The sequence below is a fragment of the Protomyctophum parallelum genome (assembly GCF_964188405.1).
Source record: "Protomyctophum parallelum genome assembly, chromosome: 23".
Taxonomy (NCBI): Eukaryota; Metazoa; Chordata; class Actinopteri; order Myctophiformes; family Myctophidae; genus Protomyctophum; species Protomyctophum parallelum.
This window is the reverse complement of record NC_139715.1, coordinates 22922734-22930788: the sequence shown is the minus strand read 5'-3', so window position 1 is coordinate 22930788 and position 8055 is coordinate 22922734.

The following is an 8055-nucleotide window of genomic DNA, read 5'->3' as shown; positions in this document are numbered from 1 at the left end:
AAAGTCTGGAGTGAGAACAGCAAAAGTAATGTATTAAACAAAACAATTATATTTCTGGTTGATTAAAAGTGCAAAGGTTTTGGTCATCTAAAACTAAGACTAAGAGTAAGAGATGACAATAACTGGTATGCAATGTAATTACATTATGGCAAACTAAACATCTTGTTTGCTCAATGAAAGAGTAAATGTGGGAAACAGAGTAAAAATGTTCCCACAGATGGTTTTAAACAATAACCTAAATCTCAGTTGAGTCGTCATGAACCCTGATCATCACCTTTAGATTCAATAATTCTGGCAAGGGGTAGAGGTGTCTGAAAAGGATTTTCATCCCTTGACCTGTCACCTCTGCCTTCAACCTTAAATACAACCTCCAAATTCTTATTAGTGTGAAATGCCTAGTGGCGCAAGAGGAAAGCATAGGTCTCCCAAGCTGAAGGTGGTGGGTTTGAATCTTGCTCAGAGCAAACCTTCATTTTCTGGCTTTTTAAGGCCAAAGTGCCGAGGCAGGCCGCCTCCCTCCTCACGCCCTCTTTTGGCTCCGGTGGGAGGGGGAGGATCTTTTTTGGGAACCCGCCTCTGGGGCGGGATTTTCTTTATGAGCCTGCCTCCTGGGGGCGGAGCTTAAGAAATGTACATATTAAGCAAAGTGATTTTTGTACTTTTCACATTAATTTGATTGAACCAGTTTATTTTTAGTTTTTATTGAGATATTTGAGTTTTTTTATGACACTTTATTTCAGCTGTTTTGTTTGATTTTTTTTTTCTTTTGGTTTTTGTTTTTGTTTGACCTTTTGGTTGAGTATTGGTTTTCTTTGAGGTTTGAACCTATGACGTTTGGTTTATGAAGCCTAGTTTTTATCTATTGAGCCACACTGGCATGTAAGGTATAATCGGGAACTTATATTTAACCAGCCTTTTAGAATTTAGATGGACAGTGAAAATGTTCTTCAGGGGATTTGAACCCAGAATGTTCTGTTTATAAACCCCAGGCTTATCACCTGCGCCACAGTGGCATGTAAGGTACAATCGGGAACTTATATTTAACCAGCCTGTCAGAATAAAGAATGGACTGAAAATGTCCTGTGGCAGGTTCGAACTCGCAACCTTTGGTGTACAAACACTGGATTTTACTCATGAGCCACACAGGCATAAGTGATGCAGTTGAGAATGTCTGACTTAACCCACCTTTCAGAATATAGAGGTTCTTTAGGAGTTCCATTAGGAGGTTAAAAAACAATGCACACTTTAGGAGGTTCAAACACTGCACCTTTCAGAAGGACAGTGAAAATATTATTCAAGAGGCTTGAACCTCTAATTGTTTGATTTGTTGTTTCAGTTTTTATATTGAATATTTTTTGAGTTTTTTGTTGATTGTTAGTTTTGTTTGAGTTTCTTTTAGTTTTGTTTGAGTATTAGTTTTGATTGAGTTTATTTTAGTTTTGTTTGAGTTTTTTGTTGATTATTAGTTTTGTTTGAGTTTCTTTTTGTTTTGTTTGAGTTTTTTGTTGATTATTAGTTTTGTTTGAGTTTCTTTTTGTTTAGTTTGAGTTTTTTGTTGATTATTAGTTTTGTTTGAGTATTGAACCAGTAACCTTTGGGTTGTAAACCTCAGATTTATCTTTTGAGCCACGCTGGGCTGTAAGGTACAATCTGGGACTTATATTTAACCCACCTTTTAGAATTTAGATGGACAGTGAAAATGTTCTGTCGCAGAAATGAACTCTGGATTTGACTCTTCAGCCACATATGCATGAGAAATGCAGTTGAGAACATTACATACATTTTGAGTCAGTACGTTTTTGTTGAAAATTATTTTACTCATAAATTGGAGTTGTTTGACATCTTCAATGGTATTGTTTCTTTTAGTTTTAATATTGAGTCATGTTTGAGTTTTGAACCTATCACTTTTGGTTTATATACCTTTGTTTTTATACTTATGCCACAAAGGCATGGAAGATGCCTCTGATAACCATACACTTAACCTTTCCCCCAATTACCCAGGAGTAAGTAGTCACTGATTAGCCCCTCCCCTATAAAGCCTACTGGCCATGCTAGCTTTCCTGTTTGGTCTTTCTTTGTTTGCACTGACTGAGCAAAGTAGGAAACTGCTTGTACTAGATAATGACAGTGATGGAATACTTTAAATACCGTAAAGTCTCTCCCAACTTAAAAGATCTGTCACGTCTGAATCTGGCCCCAGTCACTACAGCGGTAAAGAGAGATCTGGAACGGTGGCATGACCTCCCACTTTCGTTCATGGAACGGGCGAGTTTAATAAAAATGAACATTTTACCCTGCCTTCTATACCCCTTACAAATGCTTCCCTTATGGGTATCCAAAACAGATGTCAAAGATCTGGAGAAGGCTTTTTCTAAGTTTATTAACGACGCTTCCTTTCAGGTGGTGTGGTGGGCCCCACTATTAAGACTATTTTCCTGCTGAAATTTCTCGGATCCTTCTAAAGGCCCAATGCCCCATTAATTGGACAGATCTAGGATAGGAAAAAGAAAAGAAGAAAAAACTGTATGTATACATGTGAATGTGCAATACTGTGGCTGTCTTGGTTTGGTTTTCTTTTTGCTCGTTTTTTATTTTGTTTTGCTTCCCTATGTATGGTGTTTCCGTCCTAATGTTTTTTTGTTTATATGTTTTGTCTGCCTGTCAGTATGGCAAAGTATGTCCTTTGTAAAGGTTTGTAAAGTAAGTAACTGTATGTGAAAAAATAAAATACCAATAAAAATATTAAAACACAAATACCGTAAGCAAGGAAATACTTACTTCTGGGTCAATGTATTTATTAAGTAGCCGTGTAATAAGCAGGATAATTGTGGTTGTGCCGGTCGTTGTTTAAAAATAACCCCCAACAGAATGATTAAACACTTCGGCTTCGCCTCAGTGCTTAATTACCCTGTCGGGTGTTATCTTTCAACAGCTACTGGCGCGGAGACAGTTATCCCTTGCGTACTGACTGATACATTGTGAAATCAAACAGAGAAAGTACAGAGAAAGAGTCAAATCCTGTGGACACAAAGTTCAGCCTAGAAGGAAAATACACATGACCAACTTATTACAATATTATTTAACCAACTAATTATATATAAATAACCAACTGTTACAATGTTATAATATAACCAACTATATTATATATATATATATATATATATATAACCAACTGCTACCACGATTTAAACGCCAGGAGTAACACAATGAGACAGAAAAACACACACTTTGTGTCAATTTAAAAAAGAAAATCAAGCACAAACAGGCACAAACGACACACATCAAACCATGCACATTATATAATATACCGTAACAAGTAGCTGAACATAGTTCAGAGTACTGATCATGTGTCGTTAAGCACAACGCCATGTAAGAGGCATTACTTGGGGCCCACGCTGTGGTCGCACACTGACACACAGTGTCAGCAGGCCACAGAGAAGGAACGTCTTCAATACACACCGAAAATAAGAAATGATGATGTAGGGGCCATCACCATGCTTACTTGTGGTGGAAAGTTCCATTACTGTGTGCACAGAATGAGCGGGCAATAATATAATCAGAAACACAAAGAGCTAGCACCGAATGACCAAAACGGGTCAGTAATTCTTGAGTGTACAAATGGAACCAAATGGATCCATTTGGTTCCATCTGAACACTCTCAGAGTTAAGGGTGTCCTTACAAATAAAACCAGTGAAAAATAGAACCAGTGATTAGTACTAGTTGGACTCCTAGGGCTGTATTTTGCGTGTCTTAAGTACCAGGTCTTATTCCCTAACTTGAGTAAACTAAAGACCTGGAGGCGTGGTCAATGCCATTTGGCTATTCTGAGTGTCCAAAGAGCATTGATCACGCTTCCAGGTCTTTAGTTTACTCAAGTTAGGGAATAAGACCTGGTCCTTAAAGGACAACTTTAGTTTTTTTCAACCAAGGTTCATGTTTTAGGTTGTTATTAGAGAAAGTTAAAGATGAGTGTTAATTCTTTTTCATTTGCTGCTTTCTTTTGTTTTAGGGATTTTAGCTGTTTTTGACAGGGGGGCGGGGGCATTCAAGCATAGGGCTAAATATGTATTTTTTAAAACAATTTTATGGTGATTTATTTTTTTATGGTTTACTATAGTCCTAATAAACGCCAGGAAAATACATCTGGCCACAGAAGATCACAGGATCTACTGAATGTGAAGGTAGCCTACTGAGGGAAGGCTTATACTGTAGTGTATAGGCTCAATGTCAGTTTGTCACATTCAATAGATCCTGTGATCTTCTGTGGCCAGATGTATTTTCCTGGCGTTTATTAGGACTATAGTAAACCATAAAAAAATTAATCACCATACAATTGTGTTAAAAAATACATATTTAGCCCCATGCTCGAATGCCCCCGCCCCCCTGTCAAAAACTGCTAAAATCCCTAAAACGAAAGAAAGCAGCAAATGAAAGAAATTTAACACTCACCTTTTAGTTTCTCTAATAACAACCTAAAACATGAACCTTGGTTGAAAAAAACTAAAGTTGTCCTTTAAGACACGCAAAATACAGCCCCTAGTGTGTCCTTAAATAACATATTCTGAAGAAAACCTGGAGACTGAAATTCAGTGAATGGGTCTTATGATCAAAAACTAAAACTAAATTATAATCGTGTATAAAAAAGGAAAAGCTCAAATTTACCACGGACAAGGCCAAGTCTTTGCCACGGACACATTTTGTATGTCTAGCCTACAGACATAATGATGACCCCTGCATTTTCGTCACCTCTTGTACACTCCGACTTTACGATTTCCTGTACAATCTGGCACGTTCATTTGATTTCAGAGGGAAAACTAAGGGCTGTGCTGTACAACGCTGGCTTGGCTTTGTGGTAAAAAAAAGCTGTAGGCTACAGTGAACATCCAAAACTCATATGTGATGCACCCAGTACGGCTGGCCTACTGTATATATGCGAACTATGCAACCCTCTAGGGCCTCGGTAGACCCCCCCCCCCCCCCCCCAACACAGAGAAAAGTCCTCAAAGTCATGTATCGAACAAACATTGAATTGAGCTGATTGGACCTTCCGTTCCAGCGATAATGGCCAAAACGTCTTGAAAATGACAATTTTCGCAGATTTTCAATCGACAAATTTAACAAGGGCTAGAAAGGTCAGACGGCGACGGACTAGATACCTGAGTAAAGTTCACTTTGAGCTGCATCCAACACATCCACTTCCATTTCCGTCTGCCTTACTGTTGGACCTGAATGCACCCTAAACCAGATGTAAACCTAATCTAATGTCACATAATATAAGAAAGAGGTAAACATTCTGAATATAGTTGATCTACAAGCTCAAAACGCTTGCAAGCTTTTCTATTTTCACACCATTTATCTGTGGAACCGAGTCAAACTAAATGCAATGGCTCAACTCCTACAATTCCAAGTGCTTATCAGGGTTTGAGGTGGGTCCCCAGTTCAAAAATGATTATTTTTGGGGGTCACGGAGCTGAAAAGTTTGAGAACCGCTAACCTATAGTTGACCACTGCTCTGCTACGACGGACACACTGATGTACAGCATATTACCAGCAAACTACATTTATCACACATCACTTACTTTGAGCACATGAGTTTAAGCTTAAACCCCAACCCTTAAACACAAGCTACAGTACCTAAACATAGTAGGTAGATAAGACTCCTTTTTACTCTTAAGGAATTGATGAAAAACTATTGTCTTTTAGCCATTTCCGCAAGATAAAGTAAAACGTTTAGAATATCTTGATCGGAATACAACCGTTTTTTCTTGTTTTCTCCTCAATGCATACAATACATCAACAGTGATTGATAAATACAAATCAACAGGTCCATGTACTGTATATAACACCAGCCATTTAGTTAGTTTAATGATACAATTTGTATCAAACAAGGTTTTTCTCCGTCTAGCGAGGATTCATCTGGGATCTGCTACAGACTACATTGGACCTTGATAGCCAAAAAGCATGGGAGGGGGGGCATATTTACATTGATTTACTATACATTACATACACAGGTTCTGATTACTTAGGGTTCTGTTCTGTAGCAGAAGTGCCCAAATGAAAGGGCCAGAGAGAGATTGAGATTTAGACTATAGAAATGAATCGAGAGAGAGAGAGAGAGAGAGAGAGAGAGAGAGAGAGGGAGAGGGAGAGAGAGTCCCTTACTAAAACTAAGGTACACATGACAGGGTCACCCATCTCTATAAGACACATATTGTACTGTATCATCTCTATAGCTACGACATTGACCAAAATGCTGACGTCGCCTCAAATGAGACGACTGTCAGACACTGTTACACTGTATCGTCGTCGACGACAACACCACAAGAGGAAAAAGGTTGATGCAGTGAGCAGACCGTTTGGTCAAATAGTATTAGGAAAATATATAGTAAGTCTTTGCGTTTCGTTTTTATTTGCTCTGCGTCCCAGGTGGGCACCGTTCACAGCCTGCGACAGTATGATGACTGAGGGACACCACGTACAGCCAATCCCAGGAAAGGGATTCAGTGTAGCCTATATATTTGTGATTTCTTGGAGGGACTTTATTTAAAAATAAAAATAATTCCGCTGCACCCCAGGAAGGCCACTTGTTGGTCCAAACGTTTGAACTATTTGCACATTCAACTCTTTTTTTTTTGCCCAATCTCACCCAAACACGGTGAATTAGCACGGATTGGCAATTCCATACATACACGCCTAGAAACCCAAAAATCCGTACACATTATACTACTACCGTTTTGACCGTGACAGAGGCGTGGCTTTAACACGTATAGTATGTACGGAATTGCCAATCCGTGCTATTTCACCGTGATTGGCTGAGATCGGGTTTGACGTTATTTACGATTCTGTGCTATTGGGTTACAACTCGGAGGGGGCTCAGTCGCAGCGCTCGACACGGCAACTCGGTGGCGTCTCTCGTGGCTCAAGTTCGGTAGAGACGGCGCGTCGCAGATGCGACCGTTGTGAGCTAGAGGTCTGTTATTCTTGGCCGTTCTCTGCGTGTGACACCTTCGCGGGACGGCGCATAAATTAGGCTGGGGGGGGGGGGGGGGGGGGGGGCTACAGCGGCGCGAGCATGAACAGGCTCTGCTGCCGTGATCAAGAGCGCTCCCTACGGTCTGATGACAGCGACTGTATGTGTGGTTTGGAGGTTTCAACTGCTTTGAATTGCTATTATTGTTTTCTACACAACAGAAACCAAGGATTATAATAGGCCTATTTCAAGAAATCACAATAAAAATCCTATGCATTCTTCTTCCATACCGGGAGGAAAATAGCATCCGAAGTTTGATGGTGTAATTTTTAGCGACTGCTTTTCCATTGCATCTTATGAGCGTTGAGGTTCAAGTAATTAAACAAATAAACTATCTCAAATCTAAAATCTAAGTGCTGCTGGCCTGCACGCGCATACTGGTGGTTATCAGTGTGACGTCGTCTGTTAAAGGACCACTTCACCACTTTTCAACCTATCTTCATATAATAGGTCCTCACTAATAATCATGAAAAAATTGTGCACTTTTTTCCTACTCGGTCTGTGTCTCATAGGAGGGCTGTGGGCAGTTCAGAAACCATCTTCCAGTGACATCATCGATGGGGAATACAAGCTAATAGAAACTGCAGGCTTTCTAGTCCTGAAAAGTTGCAATGCAAATCGTTCTCACGATAATGAAAAATATGTTTGTAAAAAAATCTGCCTAATGATGTTGTCACTGGAAGACGGTTTCGAAACTGCCCACAGCCGTCCTATGAGACACAGACTGAGTAGAAAACAATGGTGCCATTTTTTCATGATTATTAGTGAGGACCTATTATATGAAGAAGTTGAAAAGTGGTGAAGTGGTCCTTTAAGGCGTCTATGCCTCTCGGTTCTGGCGGATTGGCGCAGACTTCTTTTTATTTTGACATCTTTGTCCCCTTTGAATGAACTCACGACCTCTGAACTGTTAATTATTAACAGTACTATTTGACCTAAGAGTCATAAGCACAATGTAGCCAAAAAACCACAGGTTTGTCAAAAAATAAAAGCTTTGTAAATAATTACAAAACAAAAAGGAAAC